The sequence below is a fragment of the Humulus lupulus genome, chromosome 8, assembly GCF_963169125.1.
Source record: "Humulus lupulus chromosome 8, drHumLupu1.1, whole genome shotgun sequence".
Classification (NCBI taxonomy): domain Eukaryota; kingdom Viridiplantae; phylum Streptophyta; class Magnoliopsida; order Rosales; family Cannabaceae; genus Humulus; species Humulus lupulus.
In genome coordinates this window covers 12,000,845-12,019,466 of record NC_084800.1, presented here as the reverse complement: position 1 = coordinate 12,019,466, position 18,622 = coordinate 12,000,845, and positions in this window count along the sequence as shown.

Here is an 18,622-nt window from a genome sequence, read left to right as displayed (position 1 = left end):
ACTAGCCTTCAAGCTCTGTTTATTCATCGACCCTCAGGGTCGGTCAGGCATTAATGCTCCTTGAGTCATTCAATGCTAGTAATCGATTAGATCTAATCTCTGTTGGCTTGCGTGATTCACGTTAAGGCCATTCTGACAAGTAAGTCAGCGCTTCCTGACCTGTGTCCAGTAACACTGCCGAGCCTGACAAATAAGTCACAGCCTCACAGCTGATACTAACACTTTTGTCGATTCTGTATTCAATCCATACACAAGTAAGCAATGCTATCCATATGTATCATATGCCAGTTATCCAAGAATAGGGCATTCAGCATGCTTACTAAACAGTTTCTAGCACAGTCATGATCATGCACAAACTCAGAGACTCAAGCTCTGACCAATCTCATATTCATCGTTCATGGCATGCCCTATCACATGTTTCTCGTGCATTACATGCATCACACTTAATCATCCAGCACGCCTCAATAATAATCATATGCAAATGGACAAGATTTGCCAAGCATTCATTATGCTAACAATGTTTACATTTAATCACCCAACATGCATCAATCATAGCCATGCATGTCATATTCAGTAGCCAATCAACATGCATCATAATAGCCATGCATGTCATGCTCAATAATCAACCAACATGCATCCATAATAACCATGCATGTCACATATACACAGGGTGCAGTTTTCTTACCTCAGATTCGAGCTAGTACCAATATAAGAACGATCCTTGAGAACGATCAACCTTTAAGTCCTTAGCAGTCACCTAATCATAACCATATATGGAATACCATTAATAACATGATAATCAAAGGTTCCACACCAATATCTAGCCCCCAAGAGATCAATCCAAACTAATCCAAGTAGTAGGGACACTCCCGAGGCCCATAGCTAAGTTCCCGGGGTCAAAACGAGCAAACGGGGTGAAAACAGGGCAAGGGCTGCGGCCCTAGCACCTTGGGCCACGGCCCCCAGGGTTCTCTGAGGCAAGGGCCGCGGCGCCCAGCGAAGACAAATTCCTGACACCTGCTTCTTCAAACTAGGGCCGCGGCGCACAAGAACAGGGCCGCGGCCCCCAACCCTGGGCCATTCCTGTAACGCCCTGGCTACCCCAGAACCGTTACGGTGAACGGTGGACCGGAAATTTGACTCACTACCTGAGTCCTTTGGTCAAAAATGTGCTCTAAGTGTAATTAACAGGTTAAGGTATAAAACCAGTAAAAAGGAAATGGAGATTTTATTACAAACTGCTCTGCAGAGCTAAACAAAACGTTTACAAGCTGTTCTCAGTACAAAATGGTCACTACTGTTGTAAAGTTACAATCCCGCCGACCTAAGCAGCAAAAATAGGGTAAACCCCCTAGTTCCTCTGAGAACACCTTGACCGTGGTGGTCAAGCGGCTGCATATGTACACACCACCACATCAGCTCTCCACTCAAGGCTAGGTGAGCTTTTCTTTTCCTTTACCTGCACCACATAGCACCCATGAGCCAAGGCCCAGCAAGAAAACATAACACTTAATGTAAACATTATCAAATGGTTATCATGATAATCACACTGAGCATAAAGCTTTCAAGCAAATGAGTGAACACCACATGAGGTCCTGATAAACCACACTGAGTGACTGACAAGCGAGTCACTAATTCAGATGGAAGAGTGGCTGATGGGTAAGCCACTAGACTTCAACGGGTTCTGGTAAACCGCACTGAGTGACTGCCATGCATGTCACTAATTCAAGTGGGAGAGTGGCTGCTGAGTAAGCCACTAGCCTCCAAGCGCTTATTTCATTCATCGACCCTCGAGGTCGGTTTGGCATTAATGCTCTTTGAGTCATTCAATGCTAATAATCGATTAGATCCAATCTTACTGGCCTGCGTGACACACGCCAAGGCCGTCCTGACTAATAAGTCAGTTCATCGTGATCAATGCCCAATACCACTGCCGAACCTGACTAATAAGTCACAGCTTCACAGTGATACTAGCACCCTTGCCAAACCTGACTAATAAGTCAGTGCCATGCACAAATGAGCAACATATGCTAAGCATTCTATGTTCAATCCATGTCCATATTCTCACATTCAACATGCCTCAGGAATATCCATGCATGTTACACTTAGGGTGCAGTTTTCTTACCTCTGGTTCGAGCAAGAACGAACAAAAGAACAACCCTGAGAACGATCGACTTTTTGGTCCTTTAGCAGTTACCTGGTCATAACCAAAATGTAGGATTCATCAATAAAAAGTGATAACTGAGGATTCCCAAACCAAAACCCAGCCCCCGAGACCTCAAATACTATCCAACCGGGTACTAGGTCCAACCCCGAGGCCCATGGTTTGAATCCCTAAGCTAAAAACCATTTTTAACAAATTTTGGCCTATGGGCCGCGGCCCCAAAAAGTCGTGCCGCGGCACGCCTCTAAGCTCCATCTGCCAGACGCGCGTGGGCCGCGGCACGCAAAAGCTGTGCCGTGACACCCAGCCCAGTTCAGCCCAAAACCAGCACGCGAACTCAGAATTGCCCCTGCGTTTTACCCTCAAAACCAGCCTCTCAAACCAACTTTAAACCTCTTCCAAACACCCAATTCAACCCCCTATCAACACCCTTAACTCACTCTTATCAAACCCCAATCAAGCTAACACAAAAACCTCCTTTGATTCATGCTTCCCACATCCAAAAACATGAATTGAAAACTATAAACAAAAACAGAGTATAACCTGAAATTCAAAGACAATTCCTTACCTCCAACTGGTTTTGAACCCTCTTAAGATGATGAACTAAGACCACAACCTCCAAGCTTTGATTCCCTAACTTGCCACCTCAACTTGGGACCAAAAACCTCAAAGAATGATAGAGAGGAAATGATGTACGGGAAGGAAGAAGAAGACTCTCTGTTTTGAACGGTTTCCACAGCCTTCTAAAACCACATATATCCTAGCCAAATGACCTAAATGCCCCTAGGTCATTTAAGGCTCTAAAACCAACTTAAGGGCAATTTTGACATTTTCCACCTACACCGTTAATCATAATTAACGCTTCCCTTTTCCCGCTAATCTCAATATTCTCAAACTCCAATATTTCACATCTCGTTACCCTTTAATACCCGGTAACACTCTAACCATTAAAACACCCCGAGACTCACCCCGAGCCCCGAGCTTAAGCCTGTTATGACCAAACCGACGTTTAACATTTCTTTGATCGTCTCATACCAAATGGCTCGAACAAACCCACATCATAATGTGGTCTCAAATTATATCACCAACATGCGAACAAATAATCAATTTACCCTCAACGGGCCAAATTACCATCACACCCCTGTATAAAGAAGTATGGACTCACATGCATGCATTTCACATCATATCATAATATAATCAACATATACATGCATTTAATCAATTAATAATACAATTAAGAAAGTATGGCCCTCCCGACCTACTGTTCACACCGTTAAATGCATCGGAGAATTTGGGGCTTTACAACTATCCCCTCCTTACTGAAATTTCGTCCCCAAAATTTACCTGAACAGTTCGGGATACTGACTCTGCATATCTGACTCCAGCTCTCAGGTCGCCTCCTCGACCTTGCTGTTCCTCCACAATACCTTAACCAAAGGTATTGTCTCATTCCTGAGGACTTTGTCCTTTCTGTCAAGTATCTGAACTGGCTGCTCCTCAAAGGAGAGATCTGGTTCAAGCTCCAGATCTTCATAACTCAGAATATGGCCCACATCAGATACATACCTCCGAAGAACTGATACATGGAATACATTATGCACGGCAGACAACGCCGGAGGCAAAGCCAATCTGTAAGCCACCTGACCTATCCTCTCCAGGATCTCAAATGGACCTACAAATCTAGGACTCAGTTTGCCTTTCTTCCCAAACCTTCTCACCCCTTTCCATGGCGAGACTCTGAGGAAAACATAGTCTCCTACCTGGAACTCCATGTTCCTGCGCTTGGGATCAGCATAGCTCTTCTGTCTACTCTGAGAGGCAAGCATTCTAGCTCTAATCTTCTCTATAGCCTCACTGGTCCTCTGTACTGCATCAGGACCTAAGTATCTCCTTTCTCCTGTCTCATCCCAATGAATGGGAGATCTGCACTTCCTACCATATAGCATCTCATAAGGTGCTACTCCAATGGTAGACTGGTAACTGTTGTTGTAGGAGAATTCTATCAAAGGCAGATACTTACTCCAAGAACCACCGAAATCCAGTGCACATGCTCTCAGCATGTCCTCCAAGATCTGGATTGTCCTCTCAGATTGCCCATCTGTCTGAGGATGATAAGCTATACTGAACTTCAACTTTGTCCCCATGGCTTTCTGCAAACTCCCCCAAAACTTGGAAGTAAAAGTAGGGTCCCGATCTGACACGATCGACCTGGGTGCACCATGGAGTCGCACGATCTCTCTCACATAGATATCTGCATACTGATCAACTGTATAAGTAGTCCTCACTGGCAGAGTGTGACTCATTAGTCACCTATCTGAATAGGGCTGCAAACCCCATAATGATTACATGATCATTTATTGATATTACATACATCCAGTAATAAGTTTTCTTGCTGAGCCTTTGCTCACGACTACTATGTGGTGCAGGTAAAGGGAAAGAAAAGCTCACTTAGCCTTTAGTGGAGAGCTTAGGTGGCGATGTGTACATATGCAGTCGCTTGACCACCACGGTCAAGGTGTTTCTCAGAGGAACTAAGGTTTAACCCTATTTTTGCCGCTTAGGTCGGCGGGTTGTAACTTTTATACTGTAATTACCATTTTGGATTGTAAATAACTTTGTAAACACTTTTACAGGCCCATGTATAGTTTAACGCTTTTAATTAAAATATATCCATTCCTTTTAACCGAGATTTTTACCCTGGGCTATTAATAACACCTAAATGCACGTTTATAACCTAATGACTCATTTAAGGAGTTGAGCACTATTTAAAGTCCACAGTAACGGTCTTGGAGTAACCAGGGCGTTATAACTTTCTATCAGAGCGTGTCAAGGTTTAGGGTTCCTGTAGACTAGCTGGGCATGTACACTCGCCACTAAAGACAAGCTCGACTCATGGTTTGGTAATTATTTATGTGGTTATGTGTTTAATTTCTTAAATAAAATATAAATGCTTTACCTGCATGCATGAGATACATTAATAAGACTGGGCCTTGATTGCTGCATGATAAGCAAGAACGTGCTTATTAGCACTGATATTGCTAAAACATGCTTATTAGCATTGTTAATTGTTGAATTATTAGCTGTTAAATGCTAAATGATATGGTCATGAATCAATATGTTTATCAATATGATTGTGGAACAAGGATGAATATCTGCTTGAACTTGGACCGTGAGGCAGTAAGAGGTTTAGTTATTACTGCCTAATTGGTCGTATTGATTGTTTCAGCACACTATAAGTGGATAATATGATTCCAAGGCAGATAGATTCTGTAATGCCCCAAAATCCCTAACGCAGTTTAATGGCTGGATTAGTAGGCTTGGAGGGCCATAATTGTTTTATTATGCCATTAAATGATTTTATGCATGTTTATGTGAATTGTATTATAATATGATGTTAAATGCATGCATGTGGGTCCACATTTGATTATAAGGGCATTTTGGTAATTTGGCCTGTTGAGGGCATATTTGTGTATTTTGGTGCATGTTGTGGTTTATGGATGAGATCTCATTATTATGGGGATATATTCGAACTATTCGACATGAGACAGTCTTCAATTGCAAGTTAGCAGTTTTGTCATAACGGGGTCAATTATTGGGATATTGGATAATGGGAATGTTTATTTTATGATATATTGGGAGATATTGAGATCATGAGGAAATTATGGGAGTTTTGACTATTTTGCCTCAGGGGTGTTTTTGGGACCCCGAGCATCAGGATTTATTTGAGGTTACTTAAGCTTGAAGTAGTTTGTCAGAAGGAAACCTTACATTAAAACACTTTCTCTCTCTCCCGTTAACCTTTGTGACCATTCGTGGCAATTTCGAAGAAATCTTGAGTTCTAGGAGTCGGAATCAAGCGAGGATCAAGGCATAGCGATCCTAGGAAAGATTATAAGCTTCTTGATCAAAGGATTTAGTGAGAAACAAACTAATCAAAGGTAATTCAAGCTTTAGGTTTTGAGTTTTAGAGTTTTTAAGTGTTGATTTGGATTTTGTGTGTCGATGAGTTTTTGATTTGTTTGAGCCTCAAGATTTGATGATTTTGGATCATTGGGATGTTTGGAAACTTTGATTTTTGAATTTGGAGATGTTAAGGTAGGTTTTCGGAAGGTTTAAAATGTGAGAAAATGGAGTTATGGCTGGTTCCCAGGTGGGGGTCGCGGCCCTGTTCTTAGGCGCCGCGGCCCAAGCTGGGTGTTGAGGGCGGTGGAGGTTGTGCGTGCTGGGGGCCGCGGCACTGGGTAAGGGGCGTCGCAACGCTTGCCCCTGGTGTTTTTGTTTTGGCTGGGGGTCGCGGCTCTTGAGGGTTTTTTTTAGGCCAAATGGGTGTTTTGATCATGGGAACTCAATCTTAGGCCTCGAGATCGTTCCTACTACCTGATTTAGTGGGATTCGATGTCCTGGAGGCTAGGTCTTGGTTCAGGAACCTTTGTTATTCATTTTATTGATGGAATCCCATATTTGGTTATGACTAGGTTACCACTAAGGAACTAAAAGGCAGATCGTTCTCAAGGATCGTTCTTTTACTCATTCTCGCTCGAATCATATGTAAGAAATTGCACCCTGTGTATATGACATGCGTGATTGTTTTGGAGGCATGTTGAATGTTAAATGTAGACGTTGATTGCATATTAAATGCTTAGCAAATCTTGCTTACTTGTGTGTGGCCCTAACTATTCAGGATTGGCATTGGTTGCATGTTACTTGTTAGGAGTGTGTCCTAAAAGCATATAAAGACATTTGTTTTTCTGTGAATAAATAAATACAATAGTTTATTATTATTGTTATATTTAGATTGTTAAATTGTTGCTTAAATAATTTTGTAAATATCAGAAAAAATTCCATATTAATTATTGAGGATGTGATCTTGCATTAGCACAAGAGAATTAAGATCACATGAATGATTAAAAATAGTCAACAACAACAAATTAAAGTTATGGAATTCTTTAATTGGAGTTGTAAGTACGGTTTACTGAGTATCACAATGATACAAATAATCTAGATTCGGATTATTAATGTGGAAAGACGTCTTGGAAATGTGCTTTATATAATATGATTATATATGACATGGACCGATATGAATTAAAGTCTTTATCCAAAAATCATTTAACAATAAAGACTTGTAATTCATATCACAACTGATGATCATTTATAGATCAACCTAAATCCTGAGTGTTCATGAACTCCTGTTCATGTTTATTAAATATTTTGATTCATTCGTTAAGGTCTCTTCAAAGAATGAGGCTAATGACTTTTATTTTGGAGATTTTATATCATGAATGGCTGGGAACATGTATCAACAATACAGAATCTAATATTTCCTAACAGATCGTATATTAGTTTCCTTAAGGGTTAATTCTGGAACTGAATGATTTTGAGCTCAAATCTATAATTAGAATATAGATGAATTATTCACTAGTGAATTAATGGTACTTAAGGAATAAGAAGTAAATTAGAAAGGTAAAATGGTAATTCTTCTATTCTAATTTGTGAACTAATTAATTAGAGTGTTGAACTATTGTAAGATGGTTATATCAATGGACGACTTAAGAAAAGATTTCTGTAAAAGTATATCTATAACATAAAGAGTGCAATTCTGAATTTATAGTGGAGTAATATCAGAATTAATAAATTAACTATTATAATTAAAGAGTTTAATTATTTAGTTTATTTATTGGAGCTTAATGTTATAGGTCCATGGTCCCCGAAATGACTCAAACAATCACTGACAAAGGTAAATACAAAAATGGGCAAAAAAGACTTATGTGATAAGTAAAATATTTTTCCACGTATCAAACATAATTATTGTTTAATTATGTGTAATTAATTAATTATTTGATTTAACAAAAATATAATTAATTTTGAATTAATTTATTTTTGGGATTTTTGGTATTTAAATAATAATAAAAATTTGGAAAAATCACATGCCATCACTGGCATATGATACACGTGTAGCACAGTGCACAGTCACTGTGCTACACGCATAAGAGACTGTGAGCAGTTTCTTAGTTCCAAAATTTTAGTTATTTAAATATTAAATAAATAATGAGATATTGTAATATGATTAAAATATTATTATTTAAACAAAAATCTGATAACTGATTAGTTATTTTCAAATTGTTTAAAATAACTAAGATTTTATTTTAATATATGGGATATATTAAATATAGGATATCAGTTTTTCAGAACGTAACTTTTCAGGGATAGAAAAATATCTAGAAATCTCTCTTAGAGAAAGAGAACAGTGACACAAACAAAAGTCACTGTTCTTCACAAAACCTGAGTCCAAATTTTATCAGATCTCATGTGTTGAGAATATCTGATAAATAATTTTTTGCCTATTGTTTGTATAGCGAGCCCACACTCGTTCTTTGTGTGCTGAGAACATTTTGGAAGATATTGGTGTGAGATCTCAAGGATTTAGCCATACAAAAATAGCAGCAAGGAAAAACCTGAGGTAATTTTTCTATTCATGTATTTGATTCAATATATATATGCATGTGAAGAAGTAGATCTAGAAATCTTATGGGATTAAATTAACAATTTGATTGTTGTTCCGCTGCGTATAATCTCTGACTTGATCAATAAAAACCAACAAATGGTATCAGAGCCATCTTCACATATATATATATATATTGAATCTGTGTGGGTTTACTTTTATGCATTTATTTATTTTGATGAATGAATGGATGGCTTAATGTGATTGAATGCATGGGAATGTTGAATCGTTAATTGTATGGTTTTTTGGGTTAAGATTTGTTTATGATTATATCATTGTGTAAGCCATTAAAGGGCATAAGATTTATGTAATTTTATTTGGTTTTTGACGCCATAAAATTGTAATTTCGATCACACAAAAGTCAGAACGGAGCCCGGGATTCAGAATTCAGCCACCGCTCCTCCGAGGCCGACCTTCGAGTCGCTGCCAGGACGTCGTACGGACGTCCATACGATTCCGTACATCCCGGCCCCGGCAGCCCCATTTGACGCCACGTGTCCCCGTCCTGCTGGTCCAGAATTTTTTCTTTATGAAATTATTCTGTTATTTTAAAAAAAAAAATTAAATGTTAAATATCCTATTTATTAGAAATTTTATATTTAAATAATGTGATAATTTTGTTATCCTAACAAATATATATATTTTTAAATCTAATTTCAAAATTTAATTTTAAAAATAACAGATTTTATTTAATTATTTTAGTTTCTAATTTTAATTAAAAGTTAGAAAAATAAAAATAATGATTATTTAAAAGTTTGTTTTAATTAATCTAAAATAATTAGAAAATTGTTTTCTTATTATTATTCTTGACCAACAAAAATGACACATGTAACGCCCCTAAACTCTAGGGACCGTTACGGTGCACATTGCAAACAGTGCTAAACTCGTTAATCGAGTCATTTGGCCAAAAACGTGTAACTAAGTATGATTAGCGGTTTAGAGATTAAAAATTTCGGTTAAGATGTAACGTTTCATTAGAACGTTTACTATATTTATTGGGATCCCAAAAATATATTTTAAAGGTATATTACAACAAAATATTTACAACCAGCCAATCTCAGCGGCAAAACGGGGTTTAACCCTAGTTCTTCTCCTTCAAACCTCGGCCGTGGCGTTCGAGCAGCTGCATATGTACACATTGTCACCTAAGCTCTCCAACTCAAGGATGTCCAGCTTTCTTTTGCCTTTACCTGCACCACATAGCACCCGTGAGCCGAAGCCCAGCAAGAAAACTCAATATGTTCATGAACAGTCATATCATGATATCAAATCATATCTGGCATGCCTAGCAAACATAGCTTTATTCAAGCATGCAAATGAACTCAAATAACACTGGGGAATCAAGGATAAGAAATCCTGCCCTCCTGATTGGATGACTATCAAGTCAATCCTAATCAGATGAGTGATTTAGCACTTAAGGTTCTGGTAAACCATACTGAGTGACCGTCAAACAAGTAACTACGGGGCTCAGCACCCAAAGCCATGCAAATGATGATCAGAATGATCATACAAAGCTTATAGCTCTGAACAGGTGACTGAAAATGACTTTGAGGTTCTGTTAACCATACTGAGTGACTGACAAGCAAGTCACTATGGGGCTCGATGCCCGTAGCCGTGTAACGAACCGTTACCTGGGCTTTCCTGCAATGGCTCTAATCAGATGAGTGACTGATGGGTAGTCACTAGCTTAAACATATGAGAGACTAGGGCTGATTATTGGGCGGGTTGGTCGGGTTACAAGGCATTTTTACCTATCTAATGTCATAATCGGGTTAGCAAAAGTGAACCCGTAACTTGCCCAATTAAGAAAAAAATCAATTTAACCCGTCCAACAGTTTGGGCGGATTGGTCGGGTCAACCCGCCCAAACCAAAGTGCTTTTTTTTTTTTTTTTTTTTTTTTTTTTTACATTTTTGTAGTTTTTTTCTCTTTTAATACTAGTACTAATAGTGTGAAGTTTATCTTTTTAAGCTTAAAACAATATTTTTAATTTATAGTAAAAAAATAAAACAAAACTTAATTAATTTATATATTTATTTGAATTTTTTTCTTATATATTAATTGGCAATATATTAATAATTTCATCAACATTAAAAGTATTAAACAAAGTAACAAACATATATCATTAAAATGAAAAAGAAAATTAATATAGTCCAAAGTCCAATTACAAACCAAAATCCAATTACAAATATAAATTTAATTAAGTATATATATAAATTTAATATATTTATTGAAATGTATTAAAAATAATAAATTAATAATAAGTTCTTAATTGGGCGGGTCGGGTTATATTGGGTGGGTTTATTATTATTTTCAACCCGCCCAATGCAACAATTGGGCGGTTTAAATTTTGGTCGGTTTATTCGGGTTGCGGTTTTTGGTGATTTTTTCGGGTTGGTTTGAGCGGTTTATTTGGGTTGGGTGGGTTGTAAAAATTTCTGCACAGCCCTATGAGAGACTGATGGGTAAGTCTCTAACTTAATAGATGAGAGACTGATGGGTGAGTCTCTAACTTAGCAGATGAGAGACTGATGGGTAAGTCTCTAACTTAACAGATGAGTGACTGCTGGGTAAGTCACACCAGCGCTTTTAGTTTTCATCGAACTTGAGATCGGTCCGGCATTAACGCTCTTCTGAGTCATTTAATGTAGATATCGATTAGATCTAATCTTTATTGGCTTGCGTTGAACACGCTAAGGCCATCCTGACTTATGAGTCAGCTCTGTGTGACCAGTGCCCAATACCACTGCCGAACTTGACTAATGAGCCACAGCTTCACAGTTGATACTGACACCTTTGCCAATTCTGACTAATTAGTCAGTACCATGCACAAGTAAGCAATGCTATCAATATAAATATATCATATGTCAAATATCTAAGAGTAGGGCATTCAACATGCTTACTTAACAATTGCTAGCATCATTATGATCATGCACAAACACAGAGACTCAAGCTCTGATCAGTCTCATACTCAATATTCATGGCATGCCCTAAACACATGTTCCTCATGCATCGCATATAGCACAGTTAAACATCCAACATGCATCAAGAATAGCCATGCATGTCACATATGGGGTGCAGTTTTCTTACCTCTGGTTCGAGCGAGAAACAACAATTAAACGACCCTTGAGAACGATCGATCCTTTAATCCTTTAGCGGTCACCTAGTCATAACCAAATATAACCTCCAATTAATGAAAATCAACAAAGATAGGGTCTTGGTCTAAACCCCACTCTCGGGACCTCGAAACATGCCTACACGGTGGGTAGATTCGATCCCGGGCCTTAAGGATTGAAACCCCGAGCCAAAAACCCTTAAAAACACTCAAAACGGGGTTCTAAAGAAACAGAGTAGCGCTGTAGCGCTACTCTCCTAGCGCCCCAGCGCTCTTCTTAGAACCACAAACCGCCCTTCACTCCCTGCAGGTAGCGCTGTAGCGCCCTATGCTGGGCGTTGTAACGCTACCTTCAGCCAGCAATAGCCCAAAAATCTCTTCCTTCGATTCGACCATTTCCAACCCAAATCAAAGCTTCCAAACATAAAATTAAGTCTCAAATGAACCCAAATACCATCCTCACATGCCCCAAGCATCACAACCCCAAGAACCCTAGCCAAAACACCCATTGAAACTCAACTTTCCAACTCACAAACCAGCTGGAACTCAAATGGAAAAATAGAGCAAATACTAATGTTTTTATGGCTAGAAATTTACCTTAATCTCAGCAACACACCTTCTTCAATGGTAGAACACAACCCTAACTTGTCAAAGCTTGGTTCCCTAGCTTGATTCCTAAAAAATAGCTTGAAAAATCCAAAGGAAAACAGGAAGGAAAAGGTACAGGAGAAGCTTTGAACTTATGCTCTGTTTTTCTACTTCTTTCTACAACCTTAATGGCTTATATCTATCCTAGGGATGAAAAGACCAAAATACCCCTAGGTCTAATAAGGATTTCTAAAGGCTCCCAAAGGCAAAATCATCCTTTCGCACCTATTTCGTTAATCATAATTAACACTTTCAAATTCCCGCTATTCTCAATATTCTCCAACACCAATAAATTATATCCCATTACCCTTTAATTCCCGGTAATTTTCTAATCATTAAAATCACCCCGAGACTCAACCCGAGCCCTGAACTTGAACCCGTTATGACCAGACCGAACACTTGCATTTCATGATCGTCTTATGCCAAAAGGCTCGAACAAATCCACATATAATGTGGTACCATTCATAACTCACCCACATGCACGAAAATACACAATTACGCCCTCAACGGGCCAAATTTCCAAAATGCCCTTATAATTGTAAATACACCCATATGCATGCATTTATTATCATATAATAATATAATTCACATAAACATGCATATAACCATTTAATATCATAATAAATCAATTATGGCCCTCCCGCCTCCTAATCAAGGTCCTAAACCTTATTAGGAAATTTGGGGCATTACAACACATATCCTACTGACAGTAAAGTAAAGAAGCCCGACGGAGATCAAGGCGGTTTTATTTTATTTTTTAATTTTATAAAGTGGTTGTAAAATTTGAAATACCCAAAAGCACCCGGTTCAACATTTATTGTTTATTTATTTATTTAAATAATTATTTTCATGTAATTGATGTGATTGATAACATGTTCATGCATTGTATGCCATACATAAAAACCCACACAGTCATAATCATGCATCTCATTTGTAGAAACATGATTATTAGGATTGTCCTATATGTTTATATGAATTGTTTTGTGAAATCAATTGCATATAAATTACTTAGTTTTATTTTGAAAACTTGGTAAAATATCACACCTTTTTAAGTCTTTATGACTTATTTTCTTTAAACCAACTTTATTGTAAAAGTGTTTTTTAGTAAAGTTTAGATGAACATGATTGGTAATTTAAAATTGGATATGGACCTAGAAACTCGCTTTCTTTCCAAATTTTATTTATGTTCATAAGGTTTAAAGATGTTATAATTAATTTGGAATTAATTAGGTTAAAAACACTTATTTCAAAATAGTGAGTGGGAGAGGGTTGATATCTCAAACATAACCCATGGTCTCCATTATTAATATAACACCGTGAGATATGAATAGCGCCTCGCGACGACTTTGTTTTCGTCCCCCTAAGGAAAGTGTCTAGACATATCAATAGCAAGGTTTTATTTCTTACAAAAAAGGAACTAATGATGTATTTTAGGCTTGACCGACCCTAATGTAGAGTCCAAGAACTTTACTTAGCTAATTGTTTAGTAGTATTATAGTATGTTTAGTGTTATCATTGTTACTTTGGATTTTTGGTTCAGACCGGGAGTTATTTGGACACTCATAGTAGTACTTATAGATTTTCTAAGTTTAACCTATAGTTTAAGAATATTAAGTATAACCTAAGGTTTGATTAATGTGTCTGATATTAAGGAATATATTATTATATTATAAGGTTTAGACATCAACCAATAGGATTTTAAGCACATGTTTTGAATGGTAATTAAGGATTTAGTATTTTTGAGGATTAAATTAAATAAGGGTAAAAGTTTGAATGTATAGGGTCAGTCAGCAGCTTTGAGCACGTTGAGGGCTTAGTCAAGGCTGTTTACTCCATTCAAACTCAGCTAAAAATGTGTAAATTCGTGTTTAAATATTCAGCGTATGCCGATATATCGCAGCTATAGGGGGCGATATGTCGCAGCACGTAGATACGGAAAACACGAATCGATGCACGGTCGCCTCGGGAACAAAGGTCCAGGCGATATATCGCCTATAGGGGGCGATATATCGCCTCCACCAGCATGAATTCAAATACATTTGAATTCTTTTCCCTTCAGCCATTCAAACTCCTTCAACAGTCCAGCATCTTCTGAACGAGTCTTCAGCCTCTGCTGAACGATTATTCAAATAATTTTCACTTAAAAAGCCATTATTTTTATTCAAGTAAAATCAAGATATTTTCATTCCCAAACTCTATAAATAGGACCTAGTACCCAGCCATTATTCACCATTTGCTCTAAGTTCAGAGGCTGCTAGTGTTAAGTGAGTGTGAGAGTGTAAACACTTGGTTTGGGGAAAAACTATAAGCTTAAACATCATAAGCTTATCAAACACTTTGGGAAGTGAGTTCTATAGTATTTCGGTGAAGGTTAGATTGATCTTGCAATCTTTGAGGTAAACCCAAAACTCTAGTTCTTTTCTGTATTTTTATGTTATTTCCTTTCTCAAAACCTTCTACTCAGTCCCCTAACCTTATTCTTATTTTGGTTAGGGAATCCAAGCTTTTAAGCATATAAGTCGGTAAGTGTGTTTTCTATGGTTTAGTCTTTCCATCTCTTTCGTTTCATCTCCTTTCTTTAGACTTACTCTTTCTTATGGTTTTAGGAGTGTTCCAACAATCCCAACTCAGTCCATAATCTCGGTAACTTTGGTAAGGAAAATAGGCTAGAATTAATATGTTATGTGCTTATGTTATATGTTTATGTTATTAAAAGTGTTATGATATGTATATGTGTATGTTGTAGGCTTGGGCATATGACCCATATGACTAACAAGACCCCAAATGGGTTATGGGCATATGACCTACTTAGCTAGTAGGACCCCATTAATCCCATGGGCATATGCTTGTTTAGTCTATGGGACCCCAAGTAATAATGGCCATTATAATAAGTGTATGTTATATGTATTATGTTAAGTCTTTATGTTTTCTTATGAAATTGTGTATATGACTATGTGTTAGGTTTTTCCTTGCTGGGCATTAGGCTCACTCCTTTCTGTTTATGTGCAGGAAAATAAGCTTAGAGGCGGTAAGATTCGTGATGCTTGGGAGGATGTGTATCGATGATGAATGGAGTCAAGGGCCGAGCGTTATTCGATTCGAGGATATAGTCTCCTTTTATGTTTTTATGGTTTTTATGTGTATTTTCCGCATTATTATGTAATGTCTTTTATTTTAAATCTTGTTTTGTTTTAAAGACAATGGGATCCCAAAATCCTTCTTAGTATTCTGTTTATTTGTAAATAACTCTTATTTTCAAGTTACTCAATAAATTATGGTATTTTCGTAAAAATGTAAGTTTTATGTATAGTTTCGATAATGGTCCAATTAGTCTAGATTAGTGGGTCGTTACACCTAAGGTGACATGTCCTAAGTTAAGTCATGAACTTCGAAATAATGGGTTACACTCACAAAGCTATGATTAAGCTTTTGCAGTGGATAATCATGACTTGACCAAACTAAGCGGTACTTTAATGTTTAAAAGAGAAAATAAATAGTTATTTTAAGTTTTAAACAATAAAGATAAGAATGTCTTATAAATTATCTAAACTTAATTTGATCGACCCTAAGGCGGTACTTTAATTGTTAGAAAATTTTATTGTGGAAATTAATATTTATTTTATGTGTTTTAATTGTGCTCATGCATCACGTTTAATTTCCGAAACTTTGATATTTATTTATCTAAATATAATAATATTTGTATTTATTTACTTATTCCCAGCAAAGATGTCTATTGGTGAATTACACACCGATGCTTTTCTCAAATCCTTGGTTTTTGAACCTGAAAATATGCAACATTGGTTTTGAGGCATGTTGACCATTTTTTCTTATAAGAAGATGATGTCAATAGTTTGTGAAAAACCTCCAATAGAACCACCTCTGGCTACTAGCTATGAAGCAGAAGAAAAATATGCAAATTGGATGAAATCCGATCGGTTGGCACGTTATTGCATGCTTTCAACCATGCCTGACGAAACAAAGGAAAAATATATACACTATGACTCAGCACATGAGATGTGGCGAGCAATGACAGAGGAAGTCTTTGCTGAGTGTCATCGTTTATATCAAATGAAAAAGGTAAATAAAGGTTTACATAAATTTTTCAAATTTGAATAATAGATTCAAATACTATGAATATTAGATTCATATTTTTGGATAGTATATTAAAAAAAATATATGCCACTAATCTATTTTTCTTTTGTCTTTCCTAACCCTGAAAATGAGGAAGAGACTGATGAGGATTTTGATAGCAAGTAAGGAGCTGGAGAAGTTGGAGAGTAGTTTTTGTTTAGTAATTTTATTGTTAGTTGAACAATTTAAATTTATTTATTTTGTTTTAGAAATTTTAGATTCCTTTAAACAAAGAAAACTACAGTCTAGAAGTTTAGTTTATTGTTAGTAATTTTGATTATTAATGTTTGGAAACTTATTTCTATTTTTGCATAACATTTATTTCTTTTATTAATAAAGTAGTTATTATTTAAAGAAATTATCTATTTACTTGTTATGCAAATGCTTTGGGATAAACAAAGTTTACATACTTATAATGAATGACAAATTTTTTTATAATTTTGATTTATTTAAAAACAGCTAATCCTAAATCTATTAAATTGATTCTGATAGTGAAACATATCTGTAGCACTTGAGATCGGGCCATATTGGTCTAGACGGAATAAATAGGCTTGTAAAGGATAGTCCTTTAAGAGAACCATCTATTGGATCTCTCCCTGTTTGTAAATCCTGTCTAGAAGGCAAAATGACCAAGAGACCTTTCTCTGCTAAAGGTTCAAGAGCCACAGAACCACTTCAGCTAGTACATATGGATGTTGCAATCCACTTAATGTACAAGCAAGAGGAGGTTGTGAATATTTCATCGCTTTCATTGATGATTATTCGTGATATGGTTACCTATACTTAATGCAAAGAAAATCTGAGACTTTTGGAAAGTTCAAAGAATTTCAAGCAGAGGCTAAAAAGCAATTAGGTAAATCACTAAAAAGCACTTCGATCTGATCGAGGAAGAGAGTACTTGGACTGTGAATTCAAGAACCATCAACGTGAGCATGGCATTCAATTCCAACTCACTACACCTGAAACAACACAGTAAAATGATGTTTTAGAAAGTCGGAATAGAACGTTATTAGATATGGTTAGATGAATGATGAGTTTCTCATCATTACCACTGTCATTCAGGGGCTATACGATTCAATGTGTTCTATACACATTGAATGATGTTCCACTTAAGTCTATCCAAAAGACATCCATAGAATTATGGAATGGTTGTAAACTTAGTTTACACCATTTTAGAATTTGGGGGTGTCATGCATACGTGCTCAAAAGGAAGATCGGGAAGTTGGAAATGCGCTCTGAAGTGTGTATGTTTGTGGGATATTCCAAAGAGACTAGATGTGGAACTTTCTATAGTCCAAAAGAAAATAAAACATTTGTATTGACAAATGAAACTTTTCTTGAATATGACTATGTTAATAACCACAAACCTCGCAGTAAGGTTGTACTGGAGGAGATGGTCTCAAATAAAGTCGCAAAGTCACCAGCAACAATTAATGATAAAACAACCGAAGAAACCACAATTCCTGAAAAGGAAAAACCAGTGCAACGTCATAGAGGGGGGATTGTGAGACAACTTATTCGCTACGAACATGAGGCACACGTTCTTGTATCAGATACTGAAAAGGACGATCTATTGACTTTTAAAGAAGCAATGGAAGACCCTGATGTTGATAAGTGGCAAGATGCCATGAATCAAGAAATGGAATCAATGTATTCCAATTCAGTCTGGGAACTTGTAGATCTGTCTGACAATGTTAATGCCATTGGATGCAAATGGATCTACAAGAAGAAAAGGGTGCAGATGGAAAGGTAGAGACCTATAAAGCAAGGCTTGTGGCCAAAGGCTACACACACAGAGAGGGTGTGGACTATGAAGAAACATTTTCTCCTGTGGCCATGCTTAAATCCATTTGCATACTTTTATCCATAGCTGCCATCTATGATTATGAGATATGGCAAATGGACGTCAAGACAGCCTTTCTAAATGGCCACCTTAATGAAACCATTTATATGGAACAACCAGAAGGGTTTATAACGAAGGATCAAGATCAAAATGTATGCAAGTTGTTGAAATCCATATATGGATTGAAACAAGCATCAAGATCTTGGAACTTAACATTTGATGA